The following is a 25,247-nucleotide window of genomic DNA, read 5'->3' on the forward strand; positions in this document are numbered from 1 at the left end:
TCTCAGTTTTAATCTCAAATTCTTAAGACTCACATCTGATAACAAAAACCACTCTGCAGTAAGTTGCTTATACAAATACATAGAAATTCACATGCTTGCATCTGACATCAGAACCTTCCCCAGAACCGTTGACTAACTTATACATCTCATCCTTCAGGGAAGAAAAAAAAAATCCATCATTTTATTTAAACTCTACTAAGCACAGAACATTATGCAACTGCAAGTTCTAAAACACAATAAATTTAAATAGAGAGATGATAGCTCCTCCTAGATGTAGTACTTAACCACAGTGTCTCACCTGCAGATAGTCTTCCTGACCCAATTACAGCTCTACGCAGGCACAGCAGCTTGCTCACGTGCAACATGCACAGTTAAAAAGTAGGAAAGACCAACTCAGCTGTAAGTCACAATAAACGGCATGCTGACTAATACAAAGAAGAAACCCTTCCGTAGTCAATATAAAAACTGCAAAGATAATGATATAAATTAATTTCTACTGTTTATCAAAAGAATCTCTAAAGTTGCAAGACTTCAGAAAAGGAAGGCTAATTTCTGTTTCACTTGAACATTAGTCCAAATATATATGGCAGCCAGACCTTCATATGACCAAATTCAGTATCTATGTCATTGCTAATCCATAAAGAGCTCATGTCCTTCAAGGAGAAAAGTATGAAAAACTGGAGGAAAAGCATTATAGAGAACACAAGCCTTTGACCTCAACCTTAAGGAAAAGCTGAATAAATGACAACATATAATGTTCAAAACACTTCAAAAAGTGAATCTACACAGTAGACCACAGACCCGTGTAGAAGGTAATGGGTGGAAACTCCCATCGCCACCAGAGTCGTCTTTTCACACCCCCACTACTATCAGAAAAGAGGAAATGAGAGCAGGCATTTGGTGGTTAGGCTTGGGAAAGAGAGACCAATGAAGTCCTGTTACAAAGCGGGGCTGTGAAAAAGAACTTGGCAATAACCGCCATGATTGTTTTCTGTTCTGAAATGACACTTCTGCATAAGTAATCATCTCTGCATAAATCAAGTATCTGCCATCAGAATTAAAATCAGGTTTGTTTGCTCAAGGTAACAGGTACTGTTGATACAGCAGTTCAGCTCACAAAAGGTGATTACACACTTTTGGAAAATTGTTTTGTACCAGTCTAGCTCTGAAATCTTCAGGGAACAAGTTCTTAACTTCCACTACAAATTTTTCACTTACATTTAATGCAGAAAGTTTTACCTCTCTCTTTTTTTTTTTTAAATCTATGCACGTGAAAGGGCTCAAAGTCACATCACCTCTTACCGTCATCATGTCATATGGCAAAAATTAAGTGGCCCCAGACAAAACAGGTTTTCTGGATGGGAAAATTCAAGAGAAAATCCAGCTGCAGGAGGCCCTGGTAGTTTACCTCCTTCCCAAAGTTCTCCTGTACCAAAGCAGTGCTTTACCATAGGTTTGGGAGGTATTGGGCTGTCTATCCGGCTACCCGAGAGATGAAATGTAAAAAGAAAAGTCTTGAGTTGGTTTAAAACAAAATATCTAAAGGCACATTTCAGAAAAATGGATCACAGATAGTGATGCCCACGTCCCTGTGCCCCTGTCCCTCTCCACATCCCTGTTTTTGTGATTGACCTTTTATTTTCCAATAGTTACCATGTAATCTCAATGAAATCCAGCATGCCTTACCATTTACCTAGAAGCTGACACAGAGCACTGCTAAAGGCTGTTCAATAAGAACTGATTTTCATCCGCTTCTCAACTCCACTGCCTGTAAAATGTGTTAATAAAGCCTTCTGAGCTGCATTAGAATCTATTCTGATGAAAGACAATCTCCAACTGTAAGAGCATTACCACACATTTTGCACTGCTGAGTTTTAAAAGCAAAATGACAGAAAATAATCAGTCAGTAAGAAAGTCTCAGTACCAGGAAACACCTCAAATTTCTAAAGCCACATTGCTGTATTAGTTGAAAAGATCCTCCATTTTATTTCCTGTGGATCAAATTTTTACATCTTTACCCAGTCCTAATTCAATTTGAACCCATTGACTGACTGAACAAAGACATAAGACGCAAATCTCTTTAGGCCTTGCAAAATTTTCACAGTTCAAACAAGAAAAGACTATTTGTTTCAGAAAGACTTGGACTAAAGTGATGCTCTAAATAATTGAAATGCAACGGTAGTTAACAAATGGCTTGCTGCAACATTATATGGTAAGGTCACAAACCAAAATGGACTCTCTCTGACCACTTGCATTCCATTAAATACCCAAAGAACATGAAATTAAATGAAACGCATTTTAAAGCACTTTCTGTTTTGCCAAACTTCACTAGAAGCATCAAAATGAGGAAAACTGCTTGGCCACAGTTAGCTTCCGCTTTTTCCCCTCTCATTCAAACTAGTTTTAGTTTTGCTTTATAACACGACATTCATGAATTGTTCATGCATATAAAGTTCCTCAGATTTCAGCGTAACAGCAATTTACATAATTTTAAATGAGGGTCCTCATGCAATTTATTATAGCATTACAGTTAATCAGATGATATTCTGTCCCAAAGCTGGAAAATATTATTTATATTTTCCAATTTAAAAAAATCACACTTAAACATGCATAAGAACATGTATCTATACAAAATATGACATAGTTTAATTTGCAGCAGAAGTAAAAAGGAAATGACCCAAGACGATTCTGCTCCATTGCTTTCACCCAAACTGTGATTATCATTATATCCACTAGAGCTCTCAGCTGACAGTAATTTTTTTTTTTTTAAATAAGTTACTTCAAATTAAACTCTCCATATATAAGCAAACTATTGACAAGGCTGATTTATATACACATTATAGCCTTTCAGGTTTGATGTCAGACAGAACAACTGAGGAACTTCCACGTTACCTTATGACTATCAAGTGAAATGCTCTGGAAAGAAGCTGGACACCAAACAGGTGGAATGTGGCTTTTTAGAGATGACTCTGCAGCCATCTAACAGCTGGGTCAGAGCCCCTGGCAATGCTCTGACACCCTCAGCTGCACACCACGGCCTGACACCTGCCTGGAGAAACACCCACAGTTACCACAGCATCACAGAGGTATGAAAAAACTTTGAGAGTTTCACCACTGTTTTCAGCTAGGGCAGAATGAGATCATTTAAGATGAAAACATGAGTAATTACACCTGACCTGTACAAGTTAAAAAATTATGACAAAGGTCTGCTTTGGATTCCTACAGGAGTATGGTGGTGTTTTCTCTGGTTCTTACGCTTCACACATTCCTGTGCTACAACCCATCCCTAAAACATCTCATTTTAACACTGACGATTGCAGTACCGAAGGCTTCAAGAAAAACCAAGCCCATTTGTCGGAGCAGAGTACAGACTCAGGGAAAGCCCTGGCTGGGACCCTGCATGCCCTATGAAGGCCTCTAACTTCAGGCACATCAGCAAAGGCCATCTCTGTGGTGAAGTCGTTGAGGTGACAGCAGTGCTCACAGAGCTACAGCCTACCCAGCTTTGGCCCCATTATTAAAACAACATTCATGGCTTTTAAGCCACCGAAGAACATTTTAAATAAAAGCCTAGAAGAGAGTGTGGCAAAGGGGTGAGGAAACCTGAGTGCTGCTCCCCACCGGGCAGGGACACACTCAGAGCGCTCACCGGCCAAGCTCTGGCTCCTCAAACCCAGATGCTCTCCGCGTCTCGGCGACGAGTGGACCAAAAAAAAAAAACCAAACCAAAAAACCAACCCTAAAAAAAAATTCATTTCCTCGTCTCAAACGCGGCCCAGCGCCCACAGCACCAACGCTCCCCCGGCCACGGCCTCCCCGCCTCGCCAGGGAGCGGCGAGGGCCCTTCGACCAAACCGCCCGCCAAGGTACGCTGCGCTGGCGCCAAGCCAGCCCGGGGCTCCCCGGGCTGCCGCGAGGGCTGAGGCGTTTCCACAGCCGGCCGCCTCCGGCGAGTGGGAAGGGGAAGGGGGGGGGGGGGCCGAAAAATGAGGGAGGCGAAGGGGCCGCGCCGGGCGGCCGAGGGCTGGGGCGCCGCCGACCCCCGCCTCGCCTCAGGGCGCGCAGGCGGCGCTGCCGCCTCCCTCAGCACCTCCGGGGCGGGGCCGGGCCGGGCCGGCGGCGCGGGGGCGGTGGCGGCGGCGGCGGCAGCAGCAGCAGCAGGTGAGCGCGCGGCCCGCAGCTGCGCCCCGTGGGCGGAGCGCGGGGCGGGGAGCGCCGGGCCGGGCCGGGCCGGGCCGTGGCGGCGGCGGCGGCGGCGGGGAGCCACTCGCTCCCTCCCTCTTTCCCTCACTCATTCTCTCGCTCTCTCTCGGGACAGCGCCTGAAACTCGGTGGCGGCCGCGGCCCCCGACGACTCCCTGGAAGCCGGTGAGTGCCGGTACCTGCCCCCGGCGCGGGGGCTCCCTCCGCTCGGCAGTTCCTGCCCCGCCTGGCGCGGGGTGAATGAGGAAGCGACACGGGCTCCGGCTCCCTCTGGCCCGGCCGGCTTCCGTGGGGCTCCTGGCGGGGAGAGGGGCGCCCGGCTCGGCCGCCGCCGGGTTCAGCCCGCCGCTCCGGCGTGTGTCCCGGCGGGGCGGGCGTGAGGGGCGGGCGGGGCGGGCAGCGCCTCCCGGCGGGGCTGCGGGACGGGAGTTCGGCGGGGCTGCCTCCGGCACCGGGGCGCCGGCTGCTGCGGGGCTTCCTCCTCAGGCGCGCCTCCATGTTGGGCTCCGCGCCCCGGGACGGGGGGCTGCGGCGGGAGCCCCGGGGGCCGGCCCGGCCGCGGACTTTGTCCACCGAAACCTCCCCGTCGCCGAGCTCGGGGGTGCTCGGGATGGGGCCGGCTCTTTCGGTCCGCGGGGAAGCGCGACCTTGAGCGGGGAGAGTCCGTCAGCCTCCGGCGGGAGGGAGAGGATCGTGCCCGGTGTGAGGAGGTAACGAGATCCGTGTGGTCCTTGACAGAAACACGGAGTTTCCTCGTAGCAGAAATGCCAAGTTTGATAATACCAACTCCTTTTTGGTTTCTTTCCGCCCAGCCGCGTTGATACTCTGTTTCTGTCTCCCATACAACAGTGAGTTTGAAGCAGATAAAATGCATGCTCTTTTAAATGGTCAGGTTTCCAGCTGAATGGCGGCAGACAATAAGAAATGAAGGAGCAGGAATGCCTGTTGCTTTTGTGTACATGCCAGGCGTGCATCTCTTAAAAACCAATTTTCAGTTCATTGCTAGAGAATTCCCAGTTTCCATTAGGGTATGAAATATTAAAATAATTGAATTATGGCTTTCTGGTTACATCTGACATCTGTGTACTCGTGGGCTCTGACTGTTGCACCACTTCACTTCTAGGTTATTCAAGTAGCGCAGAGCAGAGTGTTAATCTGGACCTAGGAGCTCTTGCAGGAGATTTATGTGCAAGGATGATACTGCCCTGTATCCCGTCTCTTGACAGTTGGATGCTTCCAAGGACAGAACTGAATCTGCAGAGAAGACGGGTGTGGGATAATCAGTTCTCATGCTAGGTCTTTTCCTAGTTTTAGAGACTCGTTTAAAGCCTGAATTACAACATTTAACATCTCTACAAATAGTCTGTGTCAAAATCCTGGATGCACTTGTGTGTTTAGTTTCTTTTAAATCTTATTTGGGCCTTGGCCTCGTACAGTCATTAGTCTATTAACAATGTAATAAGCCAGCAAATAACCTCTTCGGCTTTCCATCTATCAAATAATGCCGTGCAGCATTGTACTGATCAAATAGGAAGCTATAACCAAGTATAACCAGTACAGCTTTGTGAACAAGAGATTATGAAGTGCTGCTTAAGAGGTTAAGCAATAATTCTTAAACATCTTTTTTAAAAAGTGTATATGCAGCATTTCCTGTTTATTTTAGTTCCTGAAAGTGGGTGTATTAAAAAATTACATATTTGTCTTTGGACTGATAGATTTCAGTCACCCCAAGAGACTACTATGGGAACCTGCAAATGCTGAGGAAAGAAGCAAACATAAGGCTGCAAAACACAGTGTTAGATTTTTTGTTTGTTTTTAAAGTTTCTCACCATCACCTTGGGTTTCATAATAAAATACAGGTCTGTGCTTTAGTTTAAGAAATTATTAAATGCTGGCATTTTCAATTTCCTTGATCCAGATAGTTTTACTCAAAGTTATCTTTTTGTAAAATTGAGTATAGCAAACTTCTAGGGAAGTATGATTATCAGAATAAAGTACATAACTTTTGAAACTTTGACAGTTTAAAAATTGAAACGCATAACAAGGTATTTCACTAGGCGTTATTTGTATGGTTGTATGTAATGCTAAACATAAAAGAATTTAGAGGTAGCATAAAAGAATTAAGAGTTAGCAATACTTTGAAATTTTCATCCTACATCTCATAATTCAGATTTAGGTATGAAGGAATTGCTACCACTCAGTGGCTGATACAAACGTATAGAAAACTATATTCTGTTACACAGCTATGAGGTATGTGTGGTTAATGAGTATTTCGTAAAGTAATTCTGTTCAGCAAATATGTGTGAGAGAATTGATCAGGAAGATGCTCATATTCTCACCAGACAAGAGCTCATTCTCAAACTTTTTTCCGTTTTGTATTTCATGAATTATGACCCACCTTTTCATTAGGCATAATTATACAGTAGGGTCATAATTTTCGTATTGAATGGAACAGTGAAATAGCATAGTAATTTTGACTTTTTGATCACACAGCATAGTTGAAAAGATACTCTGTAAAGAAGGAATTATTTTTAAACTAGAAACTATTTCTAAATGAGAAAACTTAGGAAATTTTGTAGCTACTTTTGTTAAAGAGAAATCTTTAGAAGAATCTCTCAAAAGAGAACGTGTCTATTTGATGCTACATAGATCAAGGAAATAACAATAAAACCTGGAAAGATGACATCTTTTATTAAAATAACTGATTTCCTGGAAAAAGCATAGAAGCTTTCAGGCCTCTGAGTCTATTTTGATGTCTAAAAGCCACAGTCATTACAATTAAAGTTCATGTCAAATTGAGTACTTCAGGGCCTAATAGTTTAAATTAACCATCCATCCTTGTTTCTGTTTGAAAGACTTCACTGTCGCCCTGCCTCTGTGCAGAGGCACACATCCTCTGCCCTGTGGATACGTTGCCTGTCCGTAGCTGGAGCTCAGCTCTGGCTGCTGCTCCCGAAAAGAGGAGCCCTTTCATCACCTCTCGCTCTGCAGATGCACTGTGACTGGAGGTGGGACTGTAGCATGCGTGCATGTATCAAAATTCACTTCAGTCCAGCTCATTTACAGTGAAGCTGCAGTGGCAGAAGCCTCAGCGTGGACTGTACAGTGTAAATACTTCACAGGTGTTAGCCAGCACTGAGGTATGTGCCTGTATTGGGTTCATTGACACAGGTATTTAAGTTCCCTAAAGCTAACTCAGGTGTGTCTCTTCATGATGCAGTCCAAATGCATTGTGTACGTATAGTTCACTGTCCCCTTCATTGCATTTATGAAGTATATACTTAACCTACTGTAAAAAGAATGGAGGAAAAAAGGAAAAGGCTAGGGATTGAAATGTTTGTTGCAGATGAGTCAGAGCTGAATGTGAAAGACAACAAGAAGGGATTCTTTAGTGAAGTCTGGGGGCTGGATGACTTCATTAGGAACCGAATTCCTCTGCTAATCATCCACTGATGAGAAAGGTTATGCAACTTTTACTCTGGAATTATCCTTGCATTAAATGCAGCTTCTCCATCCTGGTTATCAGGTTCTGTCCAAAAGCTGCCTAAAAAGCACCAGAACAGTTTGTGTTCCAGTAGGTTTTTTTAACTGTTTTCCTTGCTCCATGACAAAACTTGGCATCTTTCTCTGAATCTTCCTTTACCTGCATAATCTGAGTGCAGAGTTTGGTTCTGTAGAGTTCTATGTGGAGCCAAAGGACAACAAGAAGGAATAGGGAAAGGGGGAAAGCTACCTGTGCCCATTCAGAGCTATTTGGGTAGCGCATTAAAAGTAATCACTCCGCATCCGCTTGGCTGCGCTTTGCAAAGATGCAATTAACAGAGATGAGCCTGGGAGAGCTCTTTACAGCCTTGGTAAAATAATGCTGAAATGGCTTGTGTTATGTTCTCATTTAAAAGGAAGTTATTTCTACCTGCAAGAGTGTTTTTACACTTTCTTAAAGAGGCATTACCTCTCTAAGCCAGAGCTACACCATTAGCTTTTTATGATATTTGAGTAATTTTGCAGAAGTCTGCTCTGTAGGAAGTAGTGTACTGCCTCTAGCTCTATAGGGCCACTTAGATTATACACACTGCCTTTATGACTGGAAGCTGCACCAATGTGCTGCTCCTGTTACCAGAGACACCAGGAAAGGTAGGGAAATAACAGATCTGGCCCAGGAGTACTGGGCACCTCACAAATCTGTCCTTGGCAAGAGTGGTGCAAGATTTATTTCTGGTCTGATCTAGACCAGACTTTTATTACAAGTAACACTGATACAGAGAACGGAAATCTGATGTGTACATCTATGTGTTTCAGTTTATTTTCTGTTGGCTTTTTTTTTTAATTAAAATTTATGCAAGCGGAATGTTACATCTGCCTTTCAGTGACAGAAAGGTGCCCTGACATCCATGAAGTTATATTTCGAACCTACTAAATTAGCTGTTGCTCTTTTCTGATTGATGATAGATTTGACAGTTTCTGACTAAAAGATGGAAGTGATGCAGCACAGATGTATATCAATAGCTGCGAATCACAGAGGCAGGCCATAAAATCAATTCTTTAAAAATATTTCTCAAGCTAAGAAAGTGCATAAAACCGCAGAATACTTTTTACGGTATCCTCTTACTGAAATTAATATGTTTCCTGGTAATTTCTTTGACAATGAGTGTAACGCTCTATCTGGAAAAGTTTATTTAAGGATATTTAAGCATAGCTGGTATTCATAGCATACTAATCATGATCCATAAAGTCTGGGAGTGACTGTCACAGATAACTTCATGGAACTGATGCACATTAAGCTTTTAAACCTTGTATGATACTTGCCTGACTGCTAAGGGAGGAGGGTGTGTGCTTGCCATCACCTCCTGTTTGATCAGCCAACTATCAAACTTATCAAAAAAAAAAAAAAAAAGCAGCACCTCTCTGTATGCCCCAGAACAAGATTATTTTGAATTTGAAGGTGCTACCCACTTCTGAGAACAAAACAGATATGCAACATATATTCCTATCCTGCTATTCCTAATACTTTTCCTTAGAGCTGTGATCAAACTGTGGTCTTGTTTGGTTGAAATGTAACCAAGTGGTTTCACTTTTACCCATTGGTAGTGAGAGTGGAGTTGGGATAGCTCCTAGGAGACCGGTTAATAGGTCAAGGTATCATTGCACTAGGCATTGTACGGGTCTGTGGCAAAGAGATCCTACTAAAACAAGCTCTTCCCAAACAGCTTAGTAAGGGTGCCCCTCTTTTCTGAAGAGGTGCATGTGGGCTGAAGTCCTTTCCACCTCGCTGGGCTCAGAGGAGTTGTCTGAATTAGTATCTTGTTTCTCATCTCCTGGATGGCTGAAAACCTCTAAAATGGGATGTACATTTGTGCGTGAGTGGCTTTGATTTGCATTATGTTTAGTCTTTTGCAGTCTCATAAATGATTTAAGTATTTATAGACTTGGTTTAATCCTGGCTACCCGCTATAAATACAGCGTATCTTGAAACATATGCAGTAAATCTAAACTTCAGCCTCAGCTTTTTTCCCCGCCCCTGAGCTATGAAGTCATGCATGTTACCGATTTGGAGCTGAAAGCCTAGACCTGTCTTGGTTTAGCCTGGTTTGTTGTGTGACAAATTTGTAATGATGAGATGACGAAGAGAGAAAACTGCATGGTTTTTTAGCACTCAAGTGTCAAGTTACTTTCTGAGTGTTTGAAAATGTTTTTTTTTTCTGATCTACACCTATTTATTAGAGATCTAATAAAATCCTTGTTTGTATATTTGATTCTTTATCATATTCTCTGGTTTCTTGAGGAAGTGCAGTTTAAGCTTTGCTATGGTTTTTCTGCCTAAGGAACTCATAAAATCTGAGTGCTTAGTCAGTACCACTTTGTTCCTCCTCATACCAATGATATCTAATTTACTTCAGTGCATCAAATGTATCAATATTCAATATGAGGAACAGCTTAAGGGAAGAAGGATTTTTGGTTGTGATACCAGATTTGTCTTTCTGATAGTAAAGCTTTTTTTTTTTCCCTTCAACTTATAGCCAGATTTTTTTAAGATTTAGATGCTTGAACATGTAGATAGATACTTGAAAAGATGATCAAAAATGTCTAGCAGCTAAACTCAAGGTTAAGCTTGGCTTCTGCAGTCTGCCTTTTTCTGGGAAATTCCCCAGTGAGTACAAAGGCAGTGTAGCTAAGCTATTGCTAACACATTGTTCGATGGCTGAACTATGCTTTTCTAGGAGGAGACTGTATTTGATTCTTGTTTGAACAAAAGAGGAATCTTGTATTTCTTTCTTAAAAGAAACAGTCCCTCCTCTTCAAAAAGACCTCTGTGTGAAAATTTGGTAGGAAGATACAGTCCAGCCAGTAGCAAGTAGGGCCCATTATATGCTCTTAACTTGTATTCTCAAGGAAAATTAAGATGAATAGACATAGTGCAATAACTTTGAAAGACTGTCATGTTTGAAATATGACACTGACTGCCCTGTACATTTTATCTCAATATTTTTATGATATGTTTTGTAATGCCTCTGGGTGACTGCATTTTGCTGGCATGACTATGTAACCAAAATGAGTATTTTGTACCTTAATGATTTTGTTAGTGCTTGTTGAACTGGAGAAAATACTTCACTTGCTAAAGAACACAGTTGTGTGTCAGAATATGTTACTGGAAAACTCTTGTGAAAGTAAGATTTATTGTTGCTTATTTTAAAAAATGTATTTAATGTATATTCCTGCAAGAGAGAGCACAGATGGCTGTCTTACATCAAGTAGGTGCTGCCAGGATCTCTCATTATGATAACAAACTCTGTTCCTTTTATAGATTAAATAAAAAAACTGGATCTGAAACCCTCAGTCATACAAGTGTCTCTGCATGTGAAGGAGTAGATTTGATTATAGATGCTTTCGGTATTGATAGACATCTGTTTTTAGTTTTTAAAAAAAAATTTTTTTTTTTAATAGTCTAGTTCTTGCACACTCACTGAGCGGTGATGATTACATTTCTTTACATCCAGTATGCTGGTCCGTTAATGCTGTGTTCGTGCTGAGCTGTGAATTGCTCAACAGGAGTTTAGCTGTTTCCTTATGTGTCTGTTGGCTGATGACTGTGGCCTTCACTGAACTCAAATATTCTTACTAATGACTTGGGGGTGCCGATTGCCAAATATCCAGAGCAGATTTGTCTGTCAGGAAATCGTGCGAGCTCTCTCATACTACATTTGCTTGTGTTCCTCGATAACTAACAGGAGCCAACACTTACGATTTCTGTTTGACAAGTTTATCTAAGAAGCAGCATCCCAGGGGCAAGAGCTTCCTAGTATGGACCTAAACTCCTCCAGGTAATTCAAGAATTAAAATGCATCCAGTTTTGCTTTGATCTGAATGCGGTGAGCCATCGGCACTTGAACATGTCGTCTCCCATTCTCTCAGCTAAAAAGAAGACTCCAGCATCTAACCTATCTCCACCATCCAACCCTAACTCCATGGTTAGGGAAAGACAGGTAAAACCAGGGGTCAGTAGACAGCACTTGTGTCCTGCCTAGAAAAAATGCTGTCGGGGAACTAGAGAGCAGTAGATACAGCTCGAAGCAGTATTACAACTTTGCCAGGTATCTTGGCCCTGACTCTGCCCTGTGAAAGAAGCATCTCTTGTTGTGCAAGTCCAGTGAAGTTGTTCCACTGTGAAACTCCCCACGTTTACAACAGCAGAAGAGAAATTTCATGAGGGGATATTGCCAGATATTTTTTCCTGGTACATTTTTTTCTACAGGCCTTTTTGAAGAAACGTGTGATTTGGACCAAAGGATTTATAGGTCTGTCTGTTAATCCCCGCAGGGCTTGTATTAGGTTCTTAGGCTTTTTTTCCCTTCCTTCAGTTTCCTTAGACCCTTACAGTGAGGGAATCTGCGATCAATTTATACCTCTCAGCTCATCCATAATTGCAGAGTAGCTATTCTGTTGGCAAAACTTGCTTCATCACATATACACTTGAGAATATCTTAAATATGGAAGGTTCTCTGGAATCTATTTCTCCCCATTTTAATAGAGGTTGGGTTTTTTTCTCCAGGAAGTCAGGGCGTGTCTGTATTATTCAGGTTTGCTTGCCCAATGGTCTCAGCTGTGATTGCTGACTTCCCTGGCTGAGCCATCACAGCCTCAGTGCAGGTTCACCAGAATTGCATGTCTGCAGGACAGTCTGTTCCAGTTAAGGGTGAGTTTTGTTGCATTTGTGCAACATGCTGTTATACTGCTGTCATTGCATCTGACGTGCATGCTTTTGCATGCAAATACTTCATATTGCTATCCTAGGTAAGCACTTTTGGTGTAAGTATATTTTTATTTTATCTAAGGTTAGAAAAAGTTTCATCTGAAGTGGATGCTAATGCTCTGTTGTAGCCTATACTGTTTTTTCAGCAAGCCTTTCCACGTTGCTCTATTACTTTAAAGATTAAGTTATTCGATCTGCGCCACCAACTTCCTGCACCACAGACACCCCGTGTGTCCATTGAAGGGAATATGGGGGTTGCCGATGAGGGAAAGCTGGAATGCCGAAGCTGCCATTTAGGCAAGGAAGTTGATGGATTACCATTGTAAGGCAAGAGCAAGTGGGAGAGAGAGCAGCGATATGAGTATAGAGAGAGACCTGTAGTGTGGCAGGAGCAGCACAGCGCAGAGCAATGAGAACTGCCAGGCTATGCGATGCTGCTCATCCTTGTTGCACCATGTTCGTCAGAGGGGTGCTGCCAGCCCCGTTGCTCTCACTTCATCCTCGCGAACTCCAGCTCCTCTCCAAAACTTTTGCAATACAACCCAAACGCCCGTTGTCTGGGGCAGGGAGAGGAGTTGGACCTCTGGTTTGTTGCTGTATTCTGCTTTCTGTTTCAGTTTAATTTGCAAGCTTGCTTATTTCTAGCAGTGCCGCTAAGATTTTCAAGGCAATTCCAGAGCTTTAGTGTAATCTGTACTAGTATCTGTCAGATTGGTTTTCTGACCTATTTAGGGTATTGCGATTTGGAATTAATGTTGCTTTCCTTTTCCAGTGGGTGGCAGTTGAAGCAAAGAGAAATGTTTATTTGCTTGGAAGTTTATATAGATATGTATTTAAGGAATCGGAAGAGAAGCCAAAACAGGCCAGCTCTTTATTGTCTCTCCTTATGTTCTTTTCTTTTTTATTGCATCTCCTAGCTGGAGAAAAGGACAAATCAAAGGACCTCTTGTGACCAAAATCCGCTTTTAGTTTCAATCTCCTCTACTTTTTGTGTGTTGTTCTGTTGCTTGTTTCCTTATTCTCTTACTAATTAATAACTGTGAGCCCAATCTTTCTGTCACTAGAGCTTTGCATTGTGTAAGCCTAATTTCAAAACTTTGAAGCAAGGAGCTGCTAACTTCTTGCAGCAATGTGTTCAGCTTCTCAGATCTGTATTTTGATTTTGAATGTAACATATGGTAGCATTCCTTTCTCCTTTTAAAAATCAAATCTTGACAAGAAGTCTTCAATACTGATTCTTAGAAATGTAATATATATTGTAACTCTAATATCTATTTCCTTGAAGGGCCAAGTTTTGACTGAAAAGTACTTTCATGCACATTTCTTGTGTGGAGTTAGTGTATATCTTATTTACAGCTGAGTCTCAAGCATATATTATTAAAATAGCATTCTAGATTCCAAGTACTGCTTAACTAAAGTACACATTAGTGCATTTAGTGAATATATAATTATAAGTAAAACATAAGTGAAGTATATATTTATGGGAATACAAATATATTTTTTAATGTATAAATTACTGCATTTCTAAATGTAGTAGAGATTAGGTTAAATGTATTTTTAAAAATTGTAAGAAGTATGTATATCAGTGCTGAAACCAAAAGTCAGGTTGAGAATTGTTCTTGGATCATGGAGCATAATTTGACTTACTTTAAGAAGAACTAAATTTCACTTTTTTTTTTTCTTTCCAAGCTGTTAAAACAGTGATAGGGCTTTTCCAGCACTTTCCAGTGCTTTACATTGTAGGTAAATAATTAATGCTGCATGAAAAGCTGGAGAAGTCTTCTATTTTAATGATTTTTCTTTTCCTGGGGATAAACTAGCAGTTCATCTTCTATAATATGTGATTATAGCTAACTTAACCAATTAATCTCCATCTTCTTCCTGAAGAAAATGAGGTCTTATATAGGTATTTAATGTAGCTAGGCCAAAAATATGTTTAGTTAAATTGGCTAACATTATTATAAATGCATTTCAGCAGTTTTACTGTGTCCAAATTGAGTCAGCTTATCATAGCTAAGCCTTGTCTAAGCATATGTGGCATTCCACTTTAAGTCTATCCTTACACTGATGCAATTAAATAAAAAAGCTTATGCAAACACAATCATTCTAAACTCTTACAAATGGATTTGCCACTTGTGTGGATACAACTTCTTCTGCTGCTGCCGTTAGAGCAAAGTTCAACTTGATTGAGGTGAAACTTGTAAAATGATTTAGGACTCTAAATGGAAAAATATCCGGGAAGAAACTTTTTTACCCCTTCCAGCCACATGAAATAAATGATGAGAAATTAATTACCAGAGCAGCAAGGAGTTGAGCTTCATCTGGTTGATAACAAAACTGATTTTACTTATCAGCAGTACTCTCTGGCTGTAATGACCTAAAATGGAAATCTTTTTTTTAAGCTAAAAATACTCTGAAAGCTATGACATAGCATGTATTCAGTTTTGTCAAAGGGACACAGTCAAACAGAAAATGACTTTTCTTTTTTTTCTTTTTTGTTACAAGACTTATAATAACATCCGTGATGACTGTAATGTAAGTCAGTAGAAAAAAAAATCTTTTATTTTCAGTTCCTTAAATTTAACTGTCAATTACTGGATTGTCATTTGCTGGAAAAATTGCTGTACACTTCTATTATAGATGGTGAGGAAGAGGCTCTAAATTCTTTTAAAACGTTTTGATACACACACACATAGTGATGGTATGCTTGAATTCTTGAGGTTTTTTTACTTTCTTGAAGACTTCATCCAATTGACAAACCTTATTTTGGGGGCTATGGAAGGATTTTAGCATTATTTCTAGTCTAGATTAAAAAAAAAAATCTACTTGCATTATGGTTTTGGTCTTTTTTTTTTTTTCCCCCCTCCCCATAAATCTGATTTTCTTACTACTACTTCATGCTGCTTTCCAGTGAGTAAGCTGATCCTAATACTAAAAAAATTCTTGAGTGAGTCTCAACAGAGGGATGTTTTCTTTGTTTGCTTTAAACAAACCATGAGAGTTATACAGCTCTGTTTTGAATTAACTGCTCTCTAAGCTAGGCTGTACACAACACTTCTCAGACACTGTGGTGAGGCAGTAGTATGAGCATTCAAATACTTCAAAGGAAAGAGCCATATCTAGCATTTTATCTTCTTAAAAGCACAAAAAAGGATGCCAGACTCATGTAATTGAAAACATTTGCTATAGGCAAGGTGTCCCAGGCAGACCAAGATGGAAGAATGTATCCTTGTTCTGCTGCATTTAGTTTTGCTTTAGTTAGTAAGAGCACCCTGCTGCCTAATCAGTAAGAGTTAAAGGCAACTTAAAAACATGCCGGTTTGTGTCTCTGTGTTTTTGGTATTATTCCTGTGGTCCTTTAGCTCTTATGTGGAGTTCTAGTGGATGAAGTTGCAGTAAGTAAACAAAGAAGAGCATACTTAGGATCTGATCAGGGTCTTGTTTTCCAAAGTCCGCTTAATACCCCTACTGAATTGCTTAACCATTAAATCTCCCAAAGTAATTTGTTAGGAAATTTGCAAAGCTACAAAAAAGATATACTTTGCAGTACATCAGTTTCTATACTTTATAAGTCTTTTAAAGCCTGTGTATAAATACCATAGCGTAGCTCTATCTACCATCTGTGCTCAATGCATGAAGCAATGGAGGGGAGCGGGGCGGGGGGGAATGATTGGAGCTGGATGTGGGACTCTGAAGAGATATGACAGCAAGAGTGCTTTTTTACTGGGTAGCAGAATTGTTCTGCTTCACCTCTCGTGTTGTGTAGTTTGGGTAAATTGCTTGCTTGTTGCTTGCCCAGAAGAACATGGGTAATTCATCATGTTTTCTTCAGTTGTTTGCTTGTTTTTCCTGTTGCAAGAGCCTGAGTGTGGGTGCTTGGTTGGGGGACCCCACTGTGGGCTGTCCATGCTTTGCTGCCAGCCCTCTCAGGCAGGGCAAGTGCTGAGCTGTCCAGCGGGGTTACTTCCCTTAGCTCTTATCCAGCATCGTAGGACTGACCACACTGAGCTCAGCCATGTGTGCTGCAAAGCAACACCCACTTCTAGCCTTGCACAGCCTGAGCCCTTCTCTGTTGGAAACTGGAGAAATTTCCATGTAATTGACAGTGTACAATATTGCATCAAGGCTGGAACAAAGCTGAGGTAAATGTTTCTGCCAACATCTCAGGGAAAAGCAAATAGTCTTGAGACTTTGTGGGTTTTCTTGTGCATTCTTTGGGGCTTTATGATGTATTATAAAGTTTCTGAGAGATTTCTTTTCCTTGAAGTTTCCATCTTTTGTGCCCATGCAGGTGTGTTAATAAGATGGGGAGAAATGAGTGGAGTAACACAGAGGGTTTTGTCATCTCAGAAAAGAAGCTGGAAAAGCTTTTTTGGTTCATCTTTCCAGAGATTCCAGTTAGACGCTCGCTCAGTATCACTTGGAGCCATGTTCTGATACCGAGTGCTTCTCTCTGCAAGCAATTGCAGAAAACCAGAGTAGCAACATCGTATCATCCTCCTGTTTACCTGAGATTATGGTTGGCTGAGCTTGCAAATCTGCACACTCAACAAAACAGCATTTCTCTTTTTGAATCTTCTGAATGCTTGATCTGATAAACTGCAAAAAAGGCATATTCTGGTTATCAGTGAGCAGAACCCTTTCCTGTTGGAGAAGGAACATGATACCAGGGAAGGCGGAGGCCATGGGGAGCCCCTGTTGTGTGTTTGGTGCAGCCGCAAATTGGAGTCAGAAGTTGTAGATCAAAGAATGGGAGATGTAAGCCTGTCCTCTCAGCCTCTGAGTCTTTATATGCAGTATCTTCAGCTCTTGCAGCATTTTTTCTTAAACTTTTCTCAATATTCGCATGCTATATATAATTCGCACTCTTGTAACTTGTGTTCAACTTGAGCTGGATAGCTGGAGGTGGAGGGAGTTGGCTAAAGAACCTTTGCCCCATGTGTCCATTAGTTGCATCTCCCCACAAACTCAGACAGTACAATTGCTTTTTTCTTTGCAAATGTATAGTGCCATATGACATCAGACGCATATGACATTCATAAATAACCTGTGGTGGAAATGTTTGTTCTTGCAGCTGAGCAATAATAACAGCTATGAGTAAGTAATAATGTCCCTAGCAAGCAACATATTAGGAGGGAGTAGGCTGGTTGCTTCTGTTCCTTTAACGGGGATCCTGGAATCCAGAGGCTGGTTGCCGCTCACTATGCATTTGATAACCGTATTTCTAAGCTGGTTCCCACATCATATATGTGTTGAAGTTGTATAAGTTCTGAATTGGCCTTTTGGAGCACAACACTAGTGCTGTGGGCAGGCTCTGAGTTTTCAGGTGATGCTAAATACTAAAAAAAAAAAATAATGTAAGCTTTGACTTTGAAACAGTTTTTAAGATGTTTGGTTGTGTGTTCCAATGGTGCAAATCAAAACATTGCATTCTTTATAGGCCGGTAGAAAGGGCTGAACCAGTAGCAGTGATGTGGCCAGCATGCTACTTGAGGGAACTCGCAGCAGCATAAGGAGCTTGCAGCTGCACCGATGAGAGATGTGAAGGGGCCTGAGAGGGGATCGCAGATGAACTTTATCCTGTTAGTTACATCCAGTGCTAACAGTGCTAGAAGTAACCCAGCAGGGAAAGCAAAATGCTGTTTTACTTTGTAGTCCAGCCAAAAGCCAGAAACCTCTGTACTTCACTCTGCCTAGAGCCTTTTCCTATTGCAAAGACAACCAAGTTTATCTGTTGTTGCTAGACTTTGGTTTGCCTACACGTACTCAAATACTGTACAGCCTATCATATCAGGAAGGAATTAGATAGTGACTTGAGTTACTTGGGCTCACCAGACTTTGAACAGTATTTGAGTAAAAACAGATTGAAAGCAGTTAAACCAGTTTTTTCTGTTGCTGTAGATGTGCTCATGAAGATCTCAATACGGTCATAATTTAGCTGGCATAGTAGCACCATCACTGACACAGAAGTAAGTGAACTCTCACATTCATACTTCATGCTGCAAGCTTGTGTTTCAAGAATGAAATTTCCCTGACTAGCCAGACAGCCCATTTGATTTAAATGTTAATGAAGGCAATAGTTTTTTCCTTCTGCTACAATTTTTTTAACCAGTACCATTGCACCTGTTAAGGGATGTGTCCCCCTGCCCCCTCCAAACCCTGAAAAAACCCAACCCTTTGTTGTTAAAGTCTGAAAATAGCAAAACATAATTTTGCTATTGCTTTAAGCAAGAGAGAAATTAATTTGAGACCTCAAATTCTGTACTTTAAAACACATTTTCACATGACATTCTGGTGACATCAGTCTTAATAGAGCATATTTTGCAGAATTGTTTCAAACGCATCTTTCACTTTTTCACTTTGTATTCCTGTGCTCCACTTTCTTATCCTATGTCTTTTATGTCTGTGCTTTGCTGAAAAGCCAGCTGCAGTTCAATACTTTTGTCTTTAAAAGACATTTTATACTAAGAAGTTCTGCGGTGAAACATTTTAAATCACGAAACTCCAAAAAGCTTTGTTTTTCTGTTGCCCAGCTCGCTCTCTTCCTTGACCTTTGGTTTCTGTGATACGTAGGATACATAAGTAGCAAACAGTCAAAACCTGATTTTAAGAAACTTTACTGAGTTACTTTGATTCTCTTATTTTATTCCTTCCAGGGGCTGATGGCAATTCGCTTGTGCTCCTAGGAAACTTAATATTTCCACAGAGAGTCCATTATTAAAACAAATAACCAATTCCAATGGTAATACTAGCAGGAAGCATTATACTGCAATTTAATGAATTTCTGAATCAGTCATTAAGTCATCTTTCTGTATCCTTAATTTGTTATATGGAAACTGCTGGTCTTGCAGGTGTCCCAGTTTTGGAGAAAAACCAAATTGATGGTCTCTGAAAATTTGTACAACTTTAGTATCTAGTTTATTTAGAAATGGATGGTAAAACTCCAGAGAAAAAAAAATGCAATGTGGTAAAATGTATTTTGCTCAAAATTAAGTCTCTTGATCATCCTAAAGGAATGGGAATGTTTGGGTTTTTTCCCACTTTTTTTCTTTTGAACAAAATCCATTGTGCTATTGCCAAGTCCTCTGCAGTTTGCAATCAGATGTTTCCAGGATCTGTCACAATAATTAGTTTGCTTGTCTGAATCTCTTCAAAGGAGCAACTTAAAAGATTTTTCTTTCAACTGCTGAAGTTTTGTATTAACCTTCCCAATGGGTGTTTGTTCAGTAGCTAGCAATATAGGAGGTAGTACAGTGAGCTGACATTCAGAAGTTGCTTATAGCTGGAGGTTTTTCTGTTTCAGAATGCTTTGTAAAGTCAACAGAGCTGTGGATTCAGTGTAAAATTCAGAGCAATTGTACTGTGATCAAACAATTCTGCAAGTGTGTACAGTTCTTTACTTTGAGTCTGTCACAGTTTATGCTTGTTTTATTTAGTGAAATAATTTAAAAGAACTTATATGACATTAGTGTGAAGTGTAAGGATATGGAAATAAAGTCATGTATTCCTATAAAACCCCACTTTTGGAAATGTATTAGGGTATAGCAGTTTTGGTTCTTTCACAGTAGCTGTTTTGTCTGTCTTAGATTTTCCTGTATTTGAAAGGGTCTTTGTTACACTCTTTGGCTCTTCTTGCCATTGATATACAGGGCTGAGGTTTTCCTGTTCAGGGAAAAATTGGCTAGACTCACCATGCTTTTTCTAATAAAGCTCATAGAGCAGAGTGTCGTATTGGAAAATGTAACAGATTGGGTTTTATTCAGCTGGTATATTTTGGACCTTTACCATGTTCTCATTTATCTCTCACTCACAGAAACACGCTAAAATGGCAACCATTTAATCTTTTTTAGATTATAAAGCCTTTGTTATGGCTCCAGAGTTTGATGGCTGACTCTTTACTATATGCTTTGATCTACCTTTTTTTGCTTTATTTTAGGGGTTTTTTTCCCCAGTGCCTGTGGAAATATTCAAAGTCCTGATTATTCTCAGGGGCTAATATAACTTTTTATGGAATCAAATTGAAAAAAGTCTCTGTTAGATTCCTGCAAGCATACACATGCTTTACTTCATTTTGCAAAGTTGTATTTATTGCTAAATCTTAACTCTTCTCTGTGAAGGCACAGCTTTAATAATTTTTCTTTCTGCCTTCGAGCTGGCTCTTTGTGAACAAGGAAAAGATTCCTCGTGATGCTTTGTATGAAACATAAGGGTTCCTCTCTTGTCTGCCTTCTGACTTGTTTTCTGTCGTTCGTATTCTAGTTATTGTCTGAGTTCAGGATGTTTAGGTGCAGTGAAGTTATAGCAGTTGCAAGAAGCTTGTGCCTCCTTGTCAAGAGCTACATGTACCATTTCAAATAATTGTTCTTGACTTCAGTGTGAGTGCTCAAGAGAATGAGAATCATGCAGTTCAGTCTGATTGCTGCTCCATTTACAATGTGCAAAGCTTGTCTCCTGCAGCTCTGCCCAGTTTATCTGGAAAAGCAGGAAAAGTTTTCAAGCGACGAGGCTTGTTTAGATGGATTCTTCTCAGTTTTGCTGAGTTGTCAGCTGTTATTTCCTGGCAGGTGCAAGTGCTGTGTCTACTCCCAGAAGGACTCGGTCACTGTGACTTAGATTTCCCATAGTCTGGGTCTTAAAAGTTGTAGGCTATCTAAAAGAAAACTCATATGTCTGGGAAGATACTACTGAAGAAAAATCAGAAAAAGAGGTAAACAGTGAGTCTGCAAAATATTTCTTTTGTTCTTTATTATTTGAGTTAAATGGAGTTAATAGTTTAACTCAATAGAGCTAATTTTTTGTGGTTAGGCTGTACTAGAAACAGGTAGGAAGCGTAGATTGTTGCACTGGGCTTCCTGAGAAAGACAAACCTGGTGACTTGTTGGGTTAGCACATTAATCATCTACTACCTTGTGTATTCAAGGAAAAATCCCAGATACTCTTCTGATGATGTGACTGTTTCTGTCTTGCCTAAGTGTAGTTAGATGCGGCCCATATCCAAGAGTTTTAGAAGACAGAATGAAATCCTTGCCAAGCATGAAAGACAGGTATGACAGGTGAGTACTCTTGGCAGACAATTTCATTTATTATGCAGCTATTTGCAGTGGCAAGCTTCCAGATTTCCACTTATAAAGGAAGGTAATTGCCTAACAGGGTCACTGGGAACAAGGAATACAGTGGGGTAGAAATTATGCCCTTGTGTCCTTTGGTAGAACAGGTTGTTTTATTTCATGACATGCTGGAAGGACCCTCTGGGCCGAAATCATGCCAGTTCCAGACACTATGTGTATATCACATCTCCCATTGACCGCCAGAAAAATGAGTTTATGAAATGTTGGAAAATGCCCAAATGAAGATTAATATGCAAACTATAACTGGGCCAGTCTGTAGTTGTGTGGTAGCTTCCTTAAATGTGTAAAGGCTGGAGGAAGGTGGGGTTTTTTTGTTGTTCTTGTCCTTTAATTCTGTGGGAATTGTATCTTATTTTTGATTTTTTTGTTTGTTTGCTTAAACTGCTCTGAAGATAGTGTCAGTAATTTTCTTGTCCTTTGTATAGTGTTTGTGATTAGAGTAACTCGAGTTTTTTCAGAGAATTTTCACAGTGTCGTTGAAAGATGGAATTATCCTCATTTTAAAGGAGGGAAATTGTTATAGGAAAAGTAGAAGATTCTCGTGTATTTAAGATGCTAATCTCATATTTTGTTTTTAACTATACCTGTGTCTCCAAAGTACATTCCAGGTAATTTCTAGCCATGTCCTAATCCAGAGCTGAAATTTTTTGGATGAAAAAACTCCTCTGTCCCTTTGACGCAGAAAATGTGCAAAGTCTGTGGAACTTCAATGTGGTGATTAAAATTAGACATAGTTGTAAGTAACTGAAAACACGTCTACTAATCAGAGACGTTAAGCAACTTCAATGGAGTTTGCTAGCAGTCATGCCTGTAATGCATGTCAGAGGCTATTATTGCTATTTTGAATGAATCACTTGGGTAACAGAGGTCATAACTTAATTTGTAATTGTATACATAAGTACACAGAACACGGGAACTACCTGTTAACTACTTCTGCTTTATAATCTCTTTTTACTGTCTCGTACTTCAAAAATGTATTTTCAAAGGAAGAGGAGCAATCTGAAAGAAGTATGTGCTTATATAGGTTAAACTGCATGTATTCAGATGGATCTTTATCTTTTTGATGCCACGCTGAAATACTTATATGATATTCAAATAACGCATGTGGAATAGACACAATCAAGTGTCAGTCAGCTTCCAGAAAAGTTGCTCAATGTTTTTGCAGAAGGCACCGTCCTTCAGCTTCCTGGCAAAAGAGGAACTACTGTTTGGAAATGAGCCAATGATCTATCTAATGAAATTCTGTAGCTCAAATAATGATCAGCACCCAGTGGAAGATTAAAAAATACTGTAAATATCTGATTTGTTGCTTTTAGTTTTTTGTTCCTTCTGAAACAAAAAGCCCCCAGCTGCCCTCACAAAAAGATGAAGAAGGAGAAAAGAAGGAAAAAAAACCAAAAAGGCCTTGACTAATGTCTTGAAATGGAGCATTTATGGAAGGAAAGATCAGCTGAAGAACCTGCTGCTGAAGTTAGCTTGTCCATGCAGAATTCTTGCATGAGCAACAGACTGCAAATGTAATGAGAATGAGTGTAGCTCTGTTCGTGATGTTCCTGACATCCTCCACAAAATCCTCAATGTTACTGAGTTTTATTCTTACCATTTTTCCCCCAAGAAATGTTTTTTCATTGGCACAGCTTTGCGAGACATCAGAATGCTGGGCTCTGAAAAATCTAAATTTGCCCTTGCCTCAGCAAGTGGCACATTCCTCTATGGGAGTACTGTGAACCTTTGAATTTAAGTTTTTCTTTTAAAAATTTAGTTCTACGGGTTGCATTTAAAATGTGTTCAGCATAAAGACAGGGTCAACTAAGTTACTTAAATCAGCTGCAAGCTCCAGAAGTTTTAAGTCTTTGTAGAAGTCTTCAGGGCACAGCAAAAGTGATCTGCTGGTTTGATTATATTATTTTTTATTATTTCTATTTATCTTTTTAAATCTTAGTTTATTTTCCCTTAGAAATGCTTCTAGAAGCCACAGGTTTGGGTTTTGGAGCTTGGGAAAGAACCCAGACAGCAAGGCTGGACAGGGAAGAGTCCCATGAATAGCCTTTTGCAGCCAGGAAGATGAGTGATGAAAGGTAAAGATAAACTTCTCCACTCATTCCTTTGATCAAAGATGAAGAAGAAAAGAAGAAGAAAACACCTCTTCTGTTTCTGCAGCTGCTGGGATTGAGATTTATGTAGGGCTCGAAGGCTGCAAGACATTGTCCTTGGTGAAGTTGGTAGCTGCCTGGAGCAGCAGACTGCGAGCGGTATTAATACAGACATGGTTTGGTGCCTACTGTGCGTGTGTCAGAGCACGGTAAAGTTAGCCTGACTGGTACGAGGAAGGTCATACTGGTCAACTCTTGGGGGGCTCTCCCTGTCGCTGCAGCCCAGGACCAATCCTTTCCTTCATCTCCCTTAGTGCAGCAGGAATGGTCCATCACTCCAGTCCCTAAGCTTACAGGTAATACAGTTTGGCTTTGCTGAACCTGCTGAGGAGCTGGGATTCTAGTCAGGGCTGTTGTATCCATCATATCCATTCCTGGCATGTGTTCTGGCATATGCCTCCTCCTAAGAAGACATGTACTTATTAGGAGCTCAGCTGAAGCGGCTAGTTGTGGTCCCTGGAATGCATCCTGACAGGGATGCTGCCACCTCAAAAGAGCATGAGAAATGAAGTTGGCAGTATCTTATGGTCCAAACACTTACACGTGAGCTATTTATTCCCTTAAATTGTGGAGTGCTTGATTCCCAAGTTGTAGCACACACACCCCACACCCCACCCCACCCCCCCCCCGACTACTTAATTCCTAGGTCTTGAAACTAGGCATTATCAGGTAAAAATTTTCAGTATCATATCAGTCCACTCATGGTGTTGTTGCTCCTTGTTCATTACTATGTTTTTTTAGTAAACTGTGTGTTCCCCTGTACTCCCATAGCTTGCATAGGCAGGAATATTTATGTCTGTAAGCTATGCCAAAAGGAGTGGTTAAACCACTCCAGAAGTGATAGGAGCTAACTGAGTTGTGATGAGAGGAAAATAATTCTTCTAAATATACTTAATTAGGGCTTGTCACTTGAAAAAGATAAGCAGGCTAAAATCTCTGATAATCCAGAACTCTGTATCTACAATCTGCTAGTTTGCTGGAGATGGAAAAATCTTACATGTGCTGTCTGTATCCCAAACTCCAGGCCACCAAGGTCTGTCCCCTGGATGATTAAGACATAGGTGAAAGCTAGCAATAAAAAGTAATAATTTTAAAGTTCCTCTCCATCTTTCTCTCCCACCTGTTGCTTTTTTTTTCCTCCCCTGCTAGATACAGTTGTCATGCAGTTTTCTAAACTGTCTTAATGCTTTTGGCTTTCGAACATGTTTGAGTCATTAGTTACGCATCTACATCTCTCCCCTTTGCTCTGTGGGTTGGCTGTTACTGACTTCTCTCTGCACACCGTGTGGTCCAAAACATTTATTTCACCTATTAGATACCAATGAGGAAACAATCTTGAGTTCTTAAGGAGCTCTGGTTATCTCTATTAGGTGATCTTAAGTCATATTTTGCATTGCATATGTAGTGTTGGCCCTCAATGTAATGTTTGAGCATCTCTCTCCTGTTAGATGCTTAAACATTATTTATGGAGTGTTTGCGAACTTACAGGCAGAGTGTCTGGGAATGTTTGGTGCG

General features: G+C 40.7%; 1 protein-coding gene across 1 annotated transcript in view; it reads left to right on the plus strand.

Annotated features, from left to right (window-relative positions):
- The first annotated feature begins 4,343 nt into the window (after nt 1–4,343).
- PRKCD (protein kinase C delta) overlaps nt 4,344–25,247 on the plus strand; it is a 67,772-nt gene continuing 46,868 nt past the window's right edge. Inside the window, exon 1 of the mRNA XM_050904682.1 lies at nt 4,344–4,368. The gene's annotated coding sequence lies outside the window, so the exon portion shown is untranslated. The remainder of the gene's footprint in view (nt 4,369–25,247) is intronic.

Source organism: Gymnogyps californianus, chromosome 13 (assembly GCF_018139145.2).
Source record: "Gymnogyps californianus isolate 813 chromosome 13, ASM1813914v2, whole genome shotgun sequence".
In the NCBI taxonomy this organism is placed as follows: Eukaryota; Metazoa; Chordata; class Aves; order Accipitriformes; family Cathartidae; genus Gymnogyps; species Gymnogyps californianus.